Source organism: Dipodomys ordii, unplaced genomic scaffold (genome assembly GCF_000151885.1).
Source record: "Dipodomys ordii isolate 6190 unplaced genomic scaffold, Dord_2.0 Scaffold183, whole genome shotgun sequence".
Lineage (NCBI taxonomy): Eukaryota > Metazoa > Chordata > Mammalia > Rodentia > Heteromyidae > Dipodomys > Dipodomys ordii.
In genome coordinates this window covers 1,718,338-1,737,079 of record NW_012267399.1, presented here as the reverse complement: position 1 = coordinate 1,737,079, position 18,742 = coordinate 1,718,338, and the positions used below count along the sequence as shown (strand labels likewise).

General features: G+C 36.9%; 1 protein-coding gene across 1 annotated transcript in view; it reads right to left on the bottom strand.

Annotated features, from left to right (window-relative positions):
- Positions 1-18,742, bottom strand: part of Sox6 (SRY (sex determining region Y)-box 6) — a 371,334-nt gene that overhangs the window by 40,985 nt on the left and 311,607 nt on the right. The gene's annotated exons all lie outside the window — the stretch shown is intronic.

Here is an 18,742-nt window from a genome sequence, read left to right as displayed (position 1 = left end):
GTAATCTATAAAGAAAGTTGAACCAAAAATGCAAAAACTTGAAGGAGTAGTTCCTGTTCAAATATACTGCTAAATTTATGGAAGAGGAAATTTTACATTTACAGATCAGAGCTTGTATTGGTATTCCTGGGAAAATAGGAATTCAAATTTTATGCACCAGGATGTCAAGAACAAATAATATTTCAAGCGAGTAGACTAGATAATAGCATCACTGCTACTGTTTTGCCCACTGGTTTTAACTGTGTCTTTCTGGAATCTGAAAAGGAGGACATCACTTCTAGCCAGCCCAGGAGCTAGGAAAGTTAAAATACCCTGCTGCTTTAGGAGGGAAACCCAAAGCAGTTTGCCTGTTCACCAGACCTTCTAGAAGCAGGCATTGGAGGCTCTGCTGAACAGGGCTCTGCTGCTGTCTGGATCCATAGCAGAGGGCTCACTGACCATCGTTAATATGGTGTTCTTGTCTGCAGGAACACAGCACGTGTCCCCCTCTCGCCTGCTTGTTACTCTCCAGACTCAAACTTGGCTTTGTGTGATGCTTATGAATGAATGAAACCTTGTTGTTCATTACTATGAAACAATATTAAATGTCATGTCAGCTTGAATTTACAGACATGAAATAGCAGCTTCCAGCTCCGGGAATGGCTTCTGCATGTTATACTTAATGCATAATGCAGCAGCGGAGTGCTGATTGCTGTGCAGTCTATTGTTCAATGACCTAGTTCTGTACTGAGCACGTTCAGCATTAGATAGAAGCACTCTGAGTGTTCTCTTCTGTAAGATGTTTAGAAACTTGGAAATATTCTTAAGGAGCAACATACAATTACTTGATAGAGACTCTGCCTCATTTGTACAGCCGCACTACATTTGTGCTTTCTAATATGATTATTTCTTTGAATATCATTATATTTCTATAATTAATTCCCTTCAGTCAAATTGGGCAGGAAGTCCTCCAGTTTCCCTTCATCCTGGAATATGTTGAAGTCTGCGTTGGAGGAAAATGCAGTATAAACCTCGCTTTAATCTCGCACCATTTCTATGAAAGATCTGCCACAAAAATTATAACCATGAATTTCTCTAACTGGGTAATACTAACTCGTTTCAGTAGCAATATGTTGGGAAACCTCTGAAATACGACACTTATAAAAGACAGGCTGAAAATAAAAACCAAATTAAGTATGGCTCCCTAATATCTTCTTCTATGAAAACACTGCCGTACAAGAACAAATTAACCCAGATGCAGGACACACAAAAAAGCAACCACAAGCCTCGTGGGAGTTTCACACATTGTCAGGGAAAGGACAGCTGCTTTTAATCAGCCAATTTCTATCTGTGAGTAGCACTTTGGGTTGTCATGATGTAAAGAAAAGGAATTAAAGTGAAGATGAGTAGTAGCAGGGAAAGCAACATATTCAACCTTTGTTTTTATTACATTGTTTCCCATTTCAAATATTTGCATGTGAATGCTTTCCCTGCGTTAAATGCAAAAGGGAGCTCTGATATGACACCTGCAATCCTCTTACAAGAACAACCTGCAACTGTATTTTCATGGTGGGGGGAGGCAACTTTCTGTGAAAATCAACAGACTATGCCATCTATCAATATGCAGATTTCAAGTATCTTTCTAGTCATTCATTCTCTTTGATTTTACTGGAAAAAATAGTCTCAGTAAAAATAAAAATAAATAAATAAATAAATGAATAAAGTTCCTGAAAGGATATCAATATTTTGACAAGGAAATAGAAGAGGGAAAATTAGATGCCATGGTTTGTAAAAATCCTAAGACAACAAAGCTTACAAGATGATAATATCTTTTCCCTTATAAAAATGAAGTGCACTCACAATTCAGGAGTATCAGCTTGTTTTTAATCATAACAAAAACCACTCAGAGCATTCAACAGCACATTCATGTCTTTGAAGTCATACATTTTTTTACTTCATTGAAAAAAAATCCTCTGCAAAGATACTTTCCCTATAAAATATCAATATTTTGATAGAATCGAAGACAAGGAAGAATATCTCATGAAATACTTGTTAAGTAGGCAAAAATAAATCAATGATAAAAATTATTTGGGGCAGTAGGTTGCATCTTATATTTGAGAATATTAAGCACTGTGTTTGAGATTAAAGAGGGACCCGGAAAAGCCATGCCCTTTCATATAAATTTCTACCTAGTCTCCCAGAAGATTTCCTTCTTTCCTTCAAAGAATAGTTCGGAATATTTATTTGTCAGCCACATAACCATAAGATAAGAGACTGATATCTACAGGTTAGGTCTGGGCAGCTGAGTTAAGCAAAGATTTTACAGTGAGATTGAACATGACCCAAGGAACTACAGAATGTGGACATGGGCACAAAGAAGAATGAAAATATATAAACTCCTGGCCATAAAATGCCAAGAGGTATGCCCCGGTGTGCAGCAAATACAGACAGTATGTGGCAAGCCCTTAAGTTCCAAACTCCTCACATACTTGAACTAGCCCTTCACAATGCAGGTAGAATATTTTATAGATTATATGAGTAAAACACCTTACTGCTAATTTAATCCTACCCCCCTGGAAAATACCTTTCCTTATGTTGACAGAGGAATGTGTGTTTTCCATGCAGCAATGGGACCAGATACTTACTGTGCACTGTCAGTCACAAACATACAGGCAACATAAAAGTTATTGAAAAAAAATTAAAGTCAGCTCTGCTGTGTTGTAGGATGGTGGGCTCTCTAAGTGCTTTGAAATTATGATGTATGAGGTAGATGTTGCATATTAAATAAAGATATTTAAATGATAAAGCCCCCTTTAGTGAGAGCTGATGAATGTTAAATGTTACAAGCCACAAGATGGTAGCATCCATCATCTTCACATATTATCACAGTCAATGACGGGCAGCCTCACTGATGACAGATAGACTGCTGCATTATTATCCCTTATTTCCAGAGTCACTGAACAAACCATTCAACTCCTCCAGCATTATTTTTAACTTTGCATTAAATTAGCAACTTTTCCTTTTCATCCCTGGCAAGACTGATCAATTACATCTTTGCATCAGTGGAGGGGGGAGAGAGGGAGGGAGAGGGAAAGAGAGAGTGAGAGAGGCAGAGAGAGAGAGAGACAGAGAGACAGAGAAAGAGAGAATATGAATTTGGAGTAACTAAAAGACCAGAGGTTTGTTTTCATCTAGGGAAAAAAAATCAACTTCCTCTTGCTGGCAACAAATGTAAAATTGTGATCTTGGGAAAGAACAGCAATGAAACAGTAAGCACACAATAATGGCTTTTCTTTGCACTTAGATAAAAGCTGAATTTTTGATGTGCACAGTATATTTTAATAAAATTTTATATACTATGTTTTATACACTTATTGGCTATTCCATAATAATGTGTGTGCTAACAGTAAAATTGCTCTTAAATTTATGTGCGTTATTTATACGTTCCCACGTAACAATGCTTTTTGTTGTAAAAAATATTCTGTTTATTAATGTAACTTTACAACCACTGCATCCAAGATCCGTGGTAAATTAATGACATTTTTATTATTTTATAGTGTCATTAAATTTTTACTGATCACTCCATCAAACAGAGGCAGTAAAGGCCATAATGTAAACTGGGACACTTAGATCAGGCAGCAGGAAGACATTCCATATAGTCTGAAGAAAACTGCTAGCCATAAATGATATTTATACCATCTTTAAGCATGTGAGAATACTTGGATAAGTTTGGCAAAACTGTTTCAGTAGTAGAGTGGATTGTGTACTTAAATAACAGTTTGCTTGCCAGTGAGACAAGCCTTTTTCAAACCCTATGCAAGATGACTGATCATATTCATTCTCTTCAAAAAAAACCCCCATGAAATGTAATGATATACTAGGCACCTTTCCTCTGGGTTGCCAAGACCTAACTAGCCCACCCTGTGCACAGGCCTTCCCAACAAAAGTGGCACATGCTGAGAGAAATCTTTTGTTTGTTGCCTTAACAAACAAATTGATTCCATTTTAAGTAGGCATGCCTAGGCAGTGATGTGATATATTTTATTCCAATGGTCTGAATGAGAGGCACTTTACTACCCTTTATTTCAAAGCTCATTTCTAAACAATGTCTGAATATGGAGTCATTCATTGCAGGCATACAACATACAACTGGGGGCCATTACCTACATCACTGTTAAGATCAGCCAAAAAAATATCATTATCTTGAGTTATTTTCATATGTAAAATACATTATAATTAGGATGCTCACTGATTGTTAAATAAAAATTTTAATGTGTGTTATTAACTAATTTCAAATATTCTATGTATATAGAAGACAGTAAATAGAACATTCTATGCTCATATAATCACAAATTTAGTAGCAACTGTATCCTACATGGAAAATCTGGTATGATTTTCTTATATAAATAAGAATTTTGTTGTTACTTACACAAATACATATTTACTAAAAAAAAGCCTTTAAAAATCTTTTGGATTTGTAATCATTTGGAATTTTTCATGAAAGATTAATACTGTAGCACCATCAAACATGTTCTTTTTATGTACTCCTAAAGCAGTGTTTTCTAAGCGAAAAAAACCAAATGCATATGCCTTGAAATTTCTAGCCAGGTGCTCATACCTGTAATCTTAGTACTTAGGAGGCTGAGATCTGAGGATCGTGGTTCAAAGCCAGCCCAGGCAGGAAAGTTCATGAGATTCTTATTTCCAATAAACCACTCAAAAACTGGAAATGGCACTGTGCCTCAACTGGTAGAATGGTAGCCTTTAGCAAAGGACCACCATGACAGCGGTTTGGTCCTGAGTTCAGACCCCATGACAGGGGAAAAAAAAAAGAAGAAGAGAACAGAAATTTCCTGAGACTACAAAATATTCTGAGATAGTCTATCCTTTAAATTTCTGCTATGCCTAAATTTATTGAGTGCTTGCTTGTTTTCATCCCAGTTCCAAGCAGCAATCTTTCTGGACTTTTGACTACCACTTGCATACTGGAGTCGATTCCAGGAAAATGCTTTTCTAAACTAGAAGTAAAGGATAAGCAGCTTTCTCCTTTTTTCCAACTTCCTTCCAGCTCTGTGTTTACATCAATGCCAACTGGCCAATAACAGTACAAGTCTCACTGCTTTACTTATCTTTCTCTGCCTAGTCAACCATCCGGGCTTGCTTATTTGAATTCAGCAGAGCCTTTTGCCCTGGCCCCTCCTTCAGTGCTCTGTTGACTGACATCACTAACCCCACCAGCACAAGCTGCCTCTGTAGTCTGACTGATCCTTGGTGCGGCCCTCCCAGTCCATCTCCTCACACTGTTTCCTCACCCACGTGTTTAATTCCATGCCCTCCTAGTTTCTGCTGCATCTTATCCTCCCCTGGCTTTCCGGTTCCTTCATTCGCTGCTCTACCTGCTCTGTTTTAAACTTAGTTTTCTTTATTTCTTCTCTCATACATCTTCTGCTCAGGGCATACAGTGACAATCTTCTAATAATAGTACCAAGATCCTTCCTTGCTCATGGTTGCTGAGTATGCTTTCGTATCTCTTCTTTCTAAGTCATATTCAGATTGAAAAACTCAAGTTTTCTATGAACTCTATCAGCTTATGAATATTCCCACTTTCTGATATGCCAAAATTCTTAAGTCTTCCCTACATCATAAGCCCCTAGTTGCACACTATGTTAAAGAACCAGGGCTGGGTTCATATATACTTGCCAAGTCTTTCTCAACATGTTAGATGCCAGGGGTTACATCTTGGACCTTTTCTAGGTATCTTACACAGCATTTAGTATTAGTGTCCATAGGTACTTGCAGGTTTATATAAAGCCACATAATTTATTTACTCATACAAATAAAAAATGCCCTGTACAAGCAAATGTCCAAACTGAGCTAGAATTACCAATTTTCTAACATTTCAAGTTTGTGAGGAGATGTTTAGACACCATTCCTCATTATCATGGTGATGCTTTTTCAAGCAATGATATAATCAAAATAAGGACATTCAGAAAAACATTAAATAGTTCATAAAAAAAGAACTAGACAGCATTTAAAGAACACAATAGAAAAATTCATTCAATTCTACAGCTTAATATGAATTTAACCCTGGAATTTCTGCAAGTAAATACCTGCATCTTTGCAAGGCCTTTGTAACACACTGGCAATAAAACGCATCACCTACTACAAATGCTTGGCTTATTAAGCAGTATACATTTCATAATAAATTATTTTGTTCTGTTTGGGAAGCAGGACAATATTAAGCAGAAAGTGGGACAGTACTCTCTGACTCTGGCTGACTTGCTTTCATTTCTTTCTCTGGACATAGCTTACCATCGTGCAATTCTCAAGAGCTATCATTAGACCATATGATATGGTTTCCTTTTCATTGACTTGCCAAACTGTATTGCTTGAGTATTCTAATTTTATATCCTTTGGATTTACTTTTAATAATTTAATGAAGAGTAAAAACTATAGGTTTTACACGGGACAGTAACCACATGTACTTTCTAAAAGGTGATTCTTTTTGGAGGAGGAAGTGATTTTAGAGGCTCTGAGATTTATTTGTTTAGTGGTGTCAGTAATCATGATAATAACGATTCTGGCCTGCAGAAACAAAGTTCATTGTTGAATTTCATTGTTAAATAACATTTTGTGTGTTACCTACAAAATTTTCTAGCTCCACATGATTCCTTAACATCAAAATCACACGAAGACTCATGAATGTGTTAAGGCCTAAATTTTCAATTGTATTTCTCACACTGTACCAGCACACATTGGAGTAGTCATAGGATGAGTGCCTCTAATGTTACTGCATAGTCTGGGCACTCTACGTGCTAAATCTTGGTGAAGTAATTTTCCTTTCTTCTTTTATTTTAATTTTATCTTGAGCTAAAATAAAATTTCTGATATGTTTGAAAAGCAGGGAGATATAAATGAATAAAAGGTAGATAAATACAAAGGAAAGCATATAAGTCTGTTAAACAGTAGTGTGATCTCCTGTTCAGGATTAGGCTTATGCTGAAATATAGGAAATCTGCCTGTTTTTCTTATAGGAAGAAGAATGTTACTTGTAGTCTCAACCTCCCCTTAAGAAATTTCTCTCACCCACTTCTTACACTGTAGAGTCATCTACCATTAACATTTAACTCTGAATTAACTAAAATCACCACTCTCTTACAAAAGGTAATAGAATAAGCTGCTAAACCAATCACGTTAATTTAATTCCTCTTGAGAAATAAGAGCATTCCTAGGGGAAATAATCTAGATGAAACTACACAGAGACATAAAGCATGTGGTCAATGAGGAATATGTGCAATCATTTCATAAGAGCTTAAACATATACAAGCTTGGCAAAGATGGCTTCTAGGAGCTGAACTGTATGTATCTTCTCAAGATTCTTAAGTTGAAACTCTAACCTGCCCCCCCCATCTCAGAATGTGACTATTTCTGAAGGTAAGATTTTTAAAGAAATGATCCAGTTAAATAAGACTAATCCAGTCTGACCAGTAGGTTCTCATACAAGGAGGAAATTCTGGACATGCATTACAAATGCCTACACACAGAGAAAAGACCACATGAAGATAAGGTGTCCATAGGTAAGCCAGAGAGAGAGGCCTCAGAAGATCCAAACCTGTGCACACCTTAGGTTTTATGGAGCTTTCAAGAAACAATCTCAAATGATATATGACTTTCAGCTCCTAGAAATGGGAGAACAATATATCTGTTGTGTAAGCTACCTGGTCTCAGTATTTTGTTGTGGTACCCCCAGAAAACGATTACAATAATATCTTTTTAATTTGTCACAAAAGATTCTTTTTGCAGTTCAAAACTTATCAGGTGGGCTGGGAAGGTGGCTCAGTGGTAGAGCGCTTGCCTTGCATGCATGAGGTCCTGGGTTTGATTCCTCAGCACCACATAAGCAAAAAGAAAAAAGCCGGAAGTGGTGTTGTGGCTCAAGTGGTAGAGCACTAGCCTTGAGCTGAAGAGCTGAGGGACAGCGCCCAGGCCTAGAGTTCAGGCCCCACGACCGAACCCCCCGCCCCCCAAAAAAATCTTATCAGGTAACAAAACGGCAGCTTTTTAGACAGGATATCTTACTAGCTTCAGAAACAATAATGCAGGAGCTTGTGGCATTAGGAGCAAGTAGTGGTTTTATCTGTTGATAACTCTATCCATTTATCTATCTTGATCTACCTACCTACCTACCATCCATCCATTCATTGCTGGTTCTTCAAAGGAAAAAAAAAAGATCCCTTAGAGGGAAGGAAGATTTGCAAGTTTTCAAAAACCAGATGATTCATACCTGAGGTATAAAACAGAATCAATAAAGACTGACATAATCTGTTCAGATCTCCTCTCAGAATGCTGGTATATGCCACCGGGCCATAAGAAAGGACGGGCTCATGACCCTCTCCATCCCAAGCTAAGCACTGTGCCCCGGACAAGCAGAGAAGCATGCAGCACATGCCTACTGAAATGAACTGATGTCTACAGAGCTTCTTGTGCATATGTTTTATGGAGCTTTCAAGAAGTGTTCTCCAATGATGTATGACAAGTTTCCCTGGGGATTTGAAGAGTACACCAAACTAAGCAAGTTCTGCCCTCACAACCCTGGCAACAGCAGCATCCTGTATATTCCCTTCTAACCCACGCTTAGACTCTTGTCACTGCCCATCACATGATAAATGATACGGTAGCATTAACTCTGAAGATATGAGACCCTTTTAGCCTTGGGAGCCACTGAATTAAATTAGTTTCATCAGGATTATAGTGCTTACTGAACCCCTTTAACTGAATGCTTTCTGTCTCATTCATATGGTTTCAATATTGTCTCAACCAATTGTAAGGTTATTTATAAGTTTGCAACTCCCAAGTAGAGTTATAAAGCATTCAGATTTAAACAAATCCAGTTGTGTGGCAGCCTAACTTCTACTTATATGTGGTTTCAACTTTTTATTCGTGTACAGGGCCATGATGCTGACTCGTTCCTAAATATTCTCCGATTAACTTTTGTTTCAGTAACAAGTTCACAAAAAGTCCCATTGTAAAATTACATAAACTCTTGTTAAAACTAACACATGATTTAATAAATAGAGAATTCTATCTCAACTTAAACCACCAGTAAGGCTTTGTTATTCTAACATGTGCCATATGAACAAAGGCATCATAATAAAATTAATGACCAGTTAGGCTAATGTCTTTGTTCACAATGGTACCTAGGGGATTCTATTAGTTCAAAATCCAGGCACTTGACTTCAGGTGTTTATTTAGTTTACAATGTATATTTTTCATTATTGTTTGGGCAAACACAGTTGTAATTTTATTCAAATCGAATATATCAAAACTATATAAAGAATGAGTATTTTTTCCCTAAAAAACTATACCTTCTATTTCAGTTTTGACAGACAAATTGTTAATTTTGAAGACTTTCCTTGAGCAATAAAAAAATATGAAGTAGAAAAATATAAAGACTCATACAATGTGTTTGCTTTCATTTGAGACATATTGATGTAGCATATCCTGAGATATTTTCTTATAATTAAAAAATATTCATATGCCACAGAAGTAACTATATCTTTTTTTAAGTTGGGAGAGGGGTGTCAAGAGGAAGCTTCAGTGCCAGAAAGATATGTAAAGGCATCTTCACGAAGACAGCCTGGAGACCAAGAAAGTTAGGATACTTCCCTGAAGCCCTATAGCCCACAGGTAAAAAGATCTCCAATATGCCCCCACCTCCATGCGCTCAGCTTCCTGTTCCTGCCACTAAGCGCTCTCTTGAGAGCATTGAGTTAACTTATCTCCATGGTTTCTTCCAGCCCTGAAACTTGATGATTATATGATACTTGACTTTTGCTTTTTGAGATCTACACTGCAGCACACACTAGTAAAATCACTTCACCATGTTATAAAATAATTCTGACTAATTATTCATATTCTCCAGGAAAGTACTTAAAATTAATCCATTTGTCAAACAAGCCTACCAAACTGTGGTCACAGTTGGCTGAAAAGCATGTTTGCTACTTCTGAGATTTTGTTGCATCCATATGCAAAAGCAATAGAAGGGAAGGGACACAATGGTAGAGGAAGGCAAAGGAAGGAGACAGGAAAAAGCAGAGGACAGACATTTAAACCTGAATTTGGTGCAAAATGTATTTCCATGCTCCTAGTTTAGTGTCACTAAGGTACAAGTTGTACAGAATACAACCTTTTTTTGTATGCAAGTAAAGTAACATACATGTAAAGACTGCTGGTAAGAAGAACCTTTCTTCAGAAATGTTAACTCCTTAATATCAAGACTATGTTTTACTATAACCCCCTAAACAAGTATAATAGGTCAAAAGAAGTCAGAAATAAATTTGGAACAAAAAATAACCTATGTCTGATTGTGAAAGAAGCCCTTTTTTGGTGTGTGTGTGTGTGTGTGTGTGTGTGTGTGTGTGTGTGTGTGTTGTGTGTTGTTGTTTTTGTTTTCGGTTTTTGGTCCATGTCCTGAGGCTTGAACTTAGGGCCTGGGTGCTGTCCTTAAGCGTTTATGCTCAAGACCAATGTTCTACCGTTGAGCTATAGCTCCACTGTTTTCAGTAGTTAATTGGAGATGAGTTTCATGAACTAGCTAGCCCGGGCTAGCTTTGAACTGTGGTCCTCAGATCTCAGCCTCCTAAGTAGCTAGGATTATAGGCATGAGCCACTGGTGCTGGGCTGGAAGAAGCCTTTTTCTTTTTTCTTTTGCAGGCCTTAGAGCTTGAACTCTGGGCCTGGGTGTTGTCCCTGAGCTTTGGTATTAAAGGGTAGCACTCTACTTTATCACTTAAGCCACAGCTTCACTTTCATCTGTGTGTGTGTGTGTGTGTGTGTGTGTGTGTGTGTGGTTAATTGGAGATAAGAGTCTCATGGACTTTTCCACCCAAGCTGGCTTCGAACGTTGACCCTCAGCTCTCAGCCCCTTGAGTAGCTAGAATTACAGGTGGGAGCCACCAGTGCCTGGCTGGAAGAAGTCTTTTTAAAGATTAAGTAAAATTAACATTTAGAAACTATGTATTTATTTCTAAAATTAAAATAAATAATTTTGAAATTGAAAATTTTAAAATGAGTTTAAAAGAGGAGAAAATACTTTAGGAAACTCATTTAGAATAGTGCACTAATATGACAACATTATGAAGAACAAAAGATTGTGTCCAACTGTGGTGATATGTGTTAATTGTATGGTTTTTCAAAGATGTGGGAGAACTGATATCAATTACAGTATAATTACCATTACTTCCAACAGAGTTAACATGTAGTTACTACAAAATAACATACAATTAACTGGTGTCACATTGCACACCAGGCTAAATAAGATACAAATTAAAAATTCTCAAATGGTACCATAATATTCTTTTCTTAAAAATAAAATAAATTAACATTTCTTTGATAAAGTCACAGCCTTTTCAGGAATTAGTGCAGTAATTTCTGAGAAAGGAAATCCGAGACATAAATTAGAAAGAATAAATTTTTAGACATGAGATGAAAAACTGCCTGGGGAGGGAGATGTATGCATTAACAAAAATTTAGATTTTATTTTAAGCTAAAGCTGTGGTAAATAAAATTAAAACCTTCCTAACATATTTCAGTTCCTAAAATGAGGAAGCTCTATGTTAAAATTGAGTTCAAAAATACCCTTTACTTTTACTAATATCTAATAATAATAATTATTATTATTGGTGGTGGTGGTACTTTATTTAGCAAACGCTGAACAAGTATCTGCTTTAGTAGTACTCCGGAGGGATAGGGAAATGAGTCAGTCTCAGTCCAGAGGGGTGCTTACACAGAATTACTGGTTGTTTGCTATGTGGAGTAGTAAATCTCATCTCAATTTGAGCAATTTCCTTATCAGGATGTGTACTGGAGAGACACAAAATTGTAGAGATCAGTCTGAAGAAGTAAAACTCCTTGTTGGAATGTCTCAAGTCAGCAACAATAACACAGGAAGCTTCCACACACTGCCTATGAGCAAGGGGCGTGTGTGGGAACACCAACACACCAAACATGCTCTAGGTCTAATTAGGAGAGAGTGAAGATGGCGGAGTGCGACCCCGTGAAGTTGATGAGGACACAAAGGCAGAGCACTGCTGTATTTCAAACACGGCTACAGTCTATCTGCTATATCCGTTTCAAACATCTGGGCTTCCAATTATTTATTGAACTCATGTGCAAGAGTTATTTGGGAATACGACAAACTGTTGTAGATCAGGAACGCACTAAAAGCTTTGTGAAATCTTCCAGGATTGAACTCTTGCTGAAATTCTCAACAATAAGAAACTGCTATGGGAATGTTTCCTTTCAGTAAATGCATTTAAACCATGAAGATGTTAGCATTCTAAGAATAAACATGGTAAATATCATGCTAATTAGTGTAGCAGACAATATTTTAGTAAGAACTTACATTTTGCATTTTTTTAGGTTCAGCTTGTCTCTAGATTTCTTCCCTCCCTCCCTTCCTTCTTTCCTTCTCTCCTTTCCTTTCTTCTTCCTCCCTTCCTTCCTTTTCCCCTTTTTAATATGTGAAATTCAAATGCTTTTTGCTTGAGATTAAATGAGGCTAGTAACATTCATAAAAGGCTGCACATCTTGCTTGAAGGTTACATAAGTATATGCATGGAACCTCAAAGCTTTCAGGGCAGTTTGTTCCCCTATGTAGCCAATTTTCTCATTTTCCTCTGAATATAAAGCTCAGGAATAGATGTTTATTCTTGCACTTAGCTCCATGTTTTAGTCTACTGAATTCATGACCTATTTGCCGGGCTTCCAGTAAAACACAAGTCGTTATGAGGGGGTGAAACAGAACAACAATGGGTACATCCTTGTGGCATGTTATTTCCTCTTGTTCCTGCATCACTGTGACATTCCTCTGATTATTGCAGTCTCAAAAAATGTGCTGATCACTGTGTGTGTTAAGCGACAGTGGCAGCCCCAGAAGCTAATACCCTCCAAAGAGTACATTATGCATGTGATGTAAATGAGGTATAAGCTCTCCAATGCATCAACCATTTGTCATCAGAGAGCCAGCAAACAGTGCAAGTGCCTTTTATTCCTTCTACTGTAAGCACGAATGGCAAAATATATAAATAAATAGAAAAAGAAGATCACCTGCTCTTCACAATTGACTCTAATTGACACAAACTTGAAATTATTTCCATGTAAAGTATATTTTGTGTGTGCTTTTTACTTGTTTGTTATTGTATTAAAGGAGAAAGGGTTATCAGCCCCGTATTCAGAAATCAGAAACTGAAATAACATATATGAAAGAGAGTTGGGACTGCTCCCACTTTACTTCTCAGAAACCTAGAAGTCGGTCATCAACTCTATGCATAAACAGTTTAAATATTAAGATGATAATACCATTGAAACAGAATTTAGGATTTGGTTCATAAGTTAGAACTCAAGCTGACAAATCAAGTTTGGGAACTAAATAGTAAGTTACTTTAAAATGTAAATTGAATTCCTGGTCCAAAAACAAGTGCTTCAATAGATTTGAACAATCTCTTGAAAAATTAGAATCGGTGGTGTGTAGGCTACAGGTAAAAATTTCTAAATGAAACAGAAGCAACACCTCCAAGGGCTCTAGTGCTCTTGCTTCAAAAAGTAGCACATGTTTATTCCTAAAGCTTAATAACAACATTCCTGGTTACTCTTTGTCCCCTTCCTAGGCTGGGAAAAACCTGGAAAATTAGCCAGAGCAGGATATGGGAGAGATGTGTTTATTCATTCCCAAAGATTGAATAATGATGGTTATCTAAAATGGGTTTGCAGAGTATCAGGAAAAAAAACCTAATTGTTCATAGAACAAACAACTTCCTTTGTGAACATTACAACTATCAGCTTTCAAATTTTTGTAGAATTTTTAATGGATATTTCATTAGCTAATGACTTAAGAAGATCATGATTGCAAAAACTACAATTTTTTTTAAAGAATGTAGTTCTTATTTAACTGCACTGCAATAGTGACACTAAGGAAAGAGAAACTGGAAAACAACCACAATCTGCGTGTTTCATTGAATAAATATAACACTATTCAAATTTATATTGTGATCAAAACTTTATTTTCCTATAGCTGAAGTGATAACCAAAAAAGTAACAAAAATGAAAAAAAAAATTGCACAGAGGATAGCCAGCCTTCCTGCTTGTACCAGGACCCAGCATGTTAAAACCTGTTATTTAAATAAGCTTCGAGTTGTGGATTGTGTTCTCTTATTGGTAATATGACATGAAGGCCTGGATTATTGGAATGCTCAGATCAAGCAAACAAATCTTAAAATAAACATAATCTATTTAGGATCTGTTTGGTTTGAAATACTAGCCTTCCCAGGAAGACCAGAAACATGTCTGTGGGCTCACACTTCTACTTTCAGAAGTAAAATTCATCGTGCATTGTTTGAAACACTCACATTCTTTGCTTTCTGGATAAACTGGTTTCACTGCAAACTAAACTCTAGCATAGTTTCTATTCAAAGATAAATCACTAGTTAATATTCTCTCAAACATCACCTTTAGATAATTTTTATGTCATTAACTTAGCTTCTAATATTATAAAAGTTGGAGAAAATGATCCAAGAAAACCAATCTACACAAAGCCACATGAAATTCATTAACTCACTGTGTTTTGATCTCCTTGTATTGTGCTGATCAGTAAATCCATCTACATTTAGCTAATTCTCAGTCCTCAGCTAATTCTTTGAGGGGAAAAAAATGAATGTTTCCTATAAACTCCAGAGATCTTGGGTACAACAGACCTGATTTACTTGAAACAGATTTCACTTCCTTTCTACAACCTCTCTTTCCCACCACCACCCACAACGATGATAAACAAAAAGTTGTTTTATTTGTAGAAAAATAGTGAAGACATGCTACTTATTTATACTATTAGTCTACAGCAGCTTCAAGTCCACCCATTCCAATGATGCTGGAGATAAGAAGCACACAGCAAAATAGCCTTTGCCTTTCTCAGCAGAAACCAGTGACTCGGTTCCTCAGTTCCCTGGTTTGACATAACACGTGCAGTTATGCTGAAATCACCTAAACTAGAAAACTCTTTCCACAAATTATCTCATTTGTAAGGCATAATCTATTGATTCTTCAGATCTTACTAAGGCTGAGTAGCATTAAAGATCCCAACACCCCACAGGTAGTAGCCTATAAGACAGGTCTTCAGCTTTCAAATCTAGACTTTTTACTTTCTTCTTCTTCATTTGGGGGGGGAGGGTCAAGTCTTGATCTATGAGCCTTGATTCAGTTCTAGTTAAAGGTCATGTGATTGGGAAGGCCATCATCCAGGCTGGCTTCCAAAGCTTTGCAAATCTGTTTATTTTATAAATGTAACTTCCCAAAGCTACTGAAGTCTAAAATTTTATTGCTTGACCATCTAAATAAATAAATGAGCATTAGATTTTTGCATGACTATGTACTAGTTATCTCTCAAGTCCCCTTACTATATTACTTCCTTTGTGTATGGTAATTCCAGAGAGGTTTTGCCTCTCTGCCTCCCCCTCTTCTGTCCTCCCCCCACCCCACCTCCAACCTGACCCAGATCTTCAGGTGCAAACCTGGGAGGTTCCCATGACTTTGGTACTGCCAAGGACATGGGCTAAAGTCAGGAGATGCAGGTATTAGACTTGAAAGCTCTGCCACAGAAAAATTCAAAAAGCACAGCTGTCTCTTGCAACTCTGAGTTTGGAGAAAAATCATCAGTGGTCAGACACTGCACCCTAACTGCAGTGGGCTGTAAGATTGCAGTAAGAAATAGAAGGAAAGGCAGAGAGAGGCACAAAAGAAGAGGATGAGGAGGAGAGGGAGGGGAGCTCAGAGGGAACAAGGAAAGGGGGGAAATATATTTTATATATCTTGGTAATTTTCAGCAATAGAGACAGAAAAGCAGACTGTGAGCAATGGACCTATATTTTAAAGAACAGAAAACAGAGGAAGAGGCCGTGAAGCAAGGGAATTTGAGATTGTTAAAAAAAGACTATCAGAGAAGTTTCTCTTTAAGTCTTTAGCCCACTTGTTTATGAGGTGGTTGTTTCTTTGAGGATTTGTTGTTGGGGGATTTAGTTTTTTGAGTTGTAAGTATATTTTAGATATGAAGCCCTTGCCTGTCGTATGACTAGTGAAGATGTTGTCCCAATCTATGGGCTTTCTATTGATCTTGCTAGCTATGTCCTTTGCCATGCAGAAACTCTGCAGTTTTATGCAATCCCATTTGTCTAATCTTTCTTTGATTTGTTGTGTTTCTGGGTCTTTATTAAGAAAATTTCAGCCTGTGCCAAGGAGCCCTAGAGTTTTTCATATTCCTTCCTGTAATGTTTTCAGGGTGTCTGCTTTGACTTCAAGGTCTTTGATCCATTTGGAGTTGATTCTGGTGCAGGGTGATATATAAGCCAGGCCCAAAGAAACATAGGTCCCGTGGTTTCCCTTATTTGCAATAACTAGTATAAGTCTAGGACAAGCAGAAAAGGTCAAAAGTTATGTACATATGACCATATATGATGATGTAAAGTGAAATGAACCCCAAGATAGGGACACAACTGTTTTTTTTCTTGCTTGCTATTGTTTTTAACGTCTTTAAAATGTACTATGTGATTTTTTTTGCTTCTTTTGTATGTGCTTCCCCCGTGGCACAACCCCTGTTTTCATTGTATTTGATTCTGGTATCCTGCATCTTGTATATACAATTTTTCTAATTTGGGGAAGGGAAGGGAAAAGACAAAATGCTGAAACAAGGATACAGGTTGACCCGTTGTAACAATGAGATGTACAAGACACTATATTGAAAACGAACTTTACAACTTCTGGAATGGGAGAGAGGAGTTCAGGAGGTGGGGAGGGAAGGGATGGTAAGGAAAAAACAAAGGAGGAGGTAACAACACTCGATAGGAAATATACTTATTACCTTACTCATGTAACTGTAACCCCTCTGTACACTGTTTTTACAAAAAAATCTAAAAAGAGACTTAAAATTCTTCTAAAGACTAGTATGAAAATAACCCTGTAAATAATGCAAAATTCCCCTGCCTAAGGAAATTTCAAAGGTGCATACAGATATGATGAAAATAAATTATTACTTTAGAATTAACTACTTATAAACTGTGTCCTCTATTCCTAAACAATCGTGATCAATGAATAATGCTTGAGTGTTTTAGGCTCAATGTTAGGAGGATGGAAAATAGGCCTGGACTTTTCTTTCACATTACTTAATAACAGTAACTCAGGCTCTACAGGAAAAAGGGCTGATATCTGAACAGAGTCTTATCACATGAATACTCAGTGTTTTGGCTTTTGTTTTTAATCTGCAATGGAGGATAAAAACAAGACTCTAACAATCCTACCTCATAGAACTTTGGTAAATTTCAAATGAGACTCTGTCTAAGGTCACTATGATCAGAGAAGTCTTAAGACTAGCAAGGGATCTTTTTTTCTCTGTGGTACAAGAGATAGAACTCAGGGTTTTTCTTATCATAGTTAGCATTCTGCAACTGAGACATATCCCCAGCCCTAGAAAGATCTTAACAAGACTATGGAACCTAAGAGTTCATTAAAAATGTTTCTTTCAATGTGTTCCCATTTTACAGGTGGAAAAATTGAGATCAATTTTATTGCTGCTGTTTTACCATCAACATATGGAAGGAGATGCCCAGAATTTATAATTTCTCTTTTCACAAAAGTCATGACAATTCTCCACTGAGGGCTACAGCATAGATTTCTGACGTAGAAGATATGAGAACTAAGGTTATTGGGAAATGTAATCATAAGATACCCTTTGTTTTTCTTCAGAACTAATGCTATTGATTTCATTTATAAAAAGACAGAGAGGGTAAATCAGGGTTGTAACAAAAATAAAAGCAAGACAGTACTTTTGGAAATTCTAATATTAGTTGCAAATGTCAAGAATGCAAACTGAATCTTAGCTAAAAGCGAACCTTGGCCAGAGTACTCCCAGTTACACATTTTTTTTTATAGCCAGATTCAAGACAATGCTGAGGGGGAAGAAATGAGGAGAAGAATTCATAAAGAGTTTTTACTTTTCACAGATACAACCATGGCCTACCAGTTGAGAATGTAAATGATCAGGTACAGGAATACCTACCACCACCAACAGCATAGAAAAAAGACCCAGAGCTTAACACACACATACACACATTCTTTTTCTCTTTTTCTTTCTCTCACACAGAGTGCTATATAAATTCACACTATCATACAGTCTCATAACAGATAGACAGACATACATTCAGAGACACACAGACATGGACTCATAAACATATCTACAGACACATGAACTCAGAAAGATAAACATTTACACAGATACACAGACACAAAGGGACACTGACAGTTACAAAGATGCACATAGTCAGACAGACATACAGCAGGTACCCATTCCTACTGACATAGATAGATACCTGGAAAGACAGCCACACATTCATACAATGTTTGATTCGTGAAGACTGTTTTTAAAATTTAGGTGAAAGCAAGTAAAACATTAATGCAAGTATATGTACAACAGGATCTAAAATAGGATATACTAGAAGTATCCCATATTGGAAAGCTCTAAGACTGGCTTAGAGGGTCCACAAAACCAAAATTTTCACAATAACTCTTGTGAATCCTTATTTAACGTTTTTTTTCTCTCATGTGTATACAGTGGCACTTAAGAAGCTACATGGCAAGGATAAATTTTAATGTGTATACAGTGGCACTTAAGAAGCTACATGGCAAGGATAAATTTTAATGTGTATACAGTGGCACTTAAGAAGCT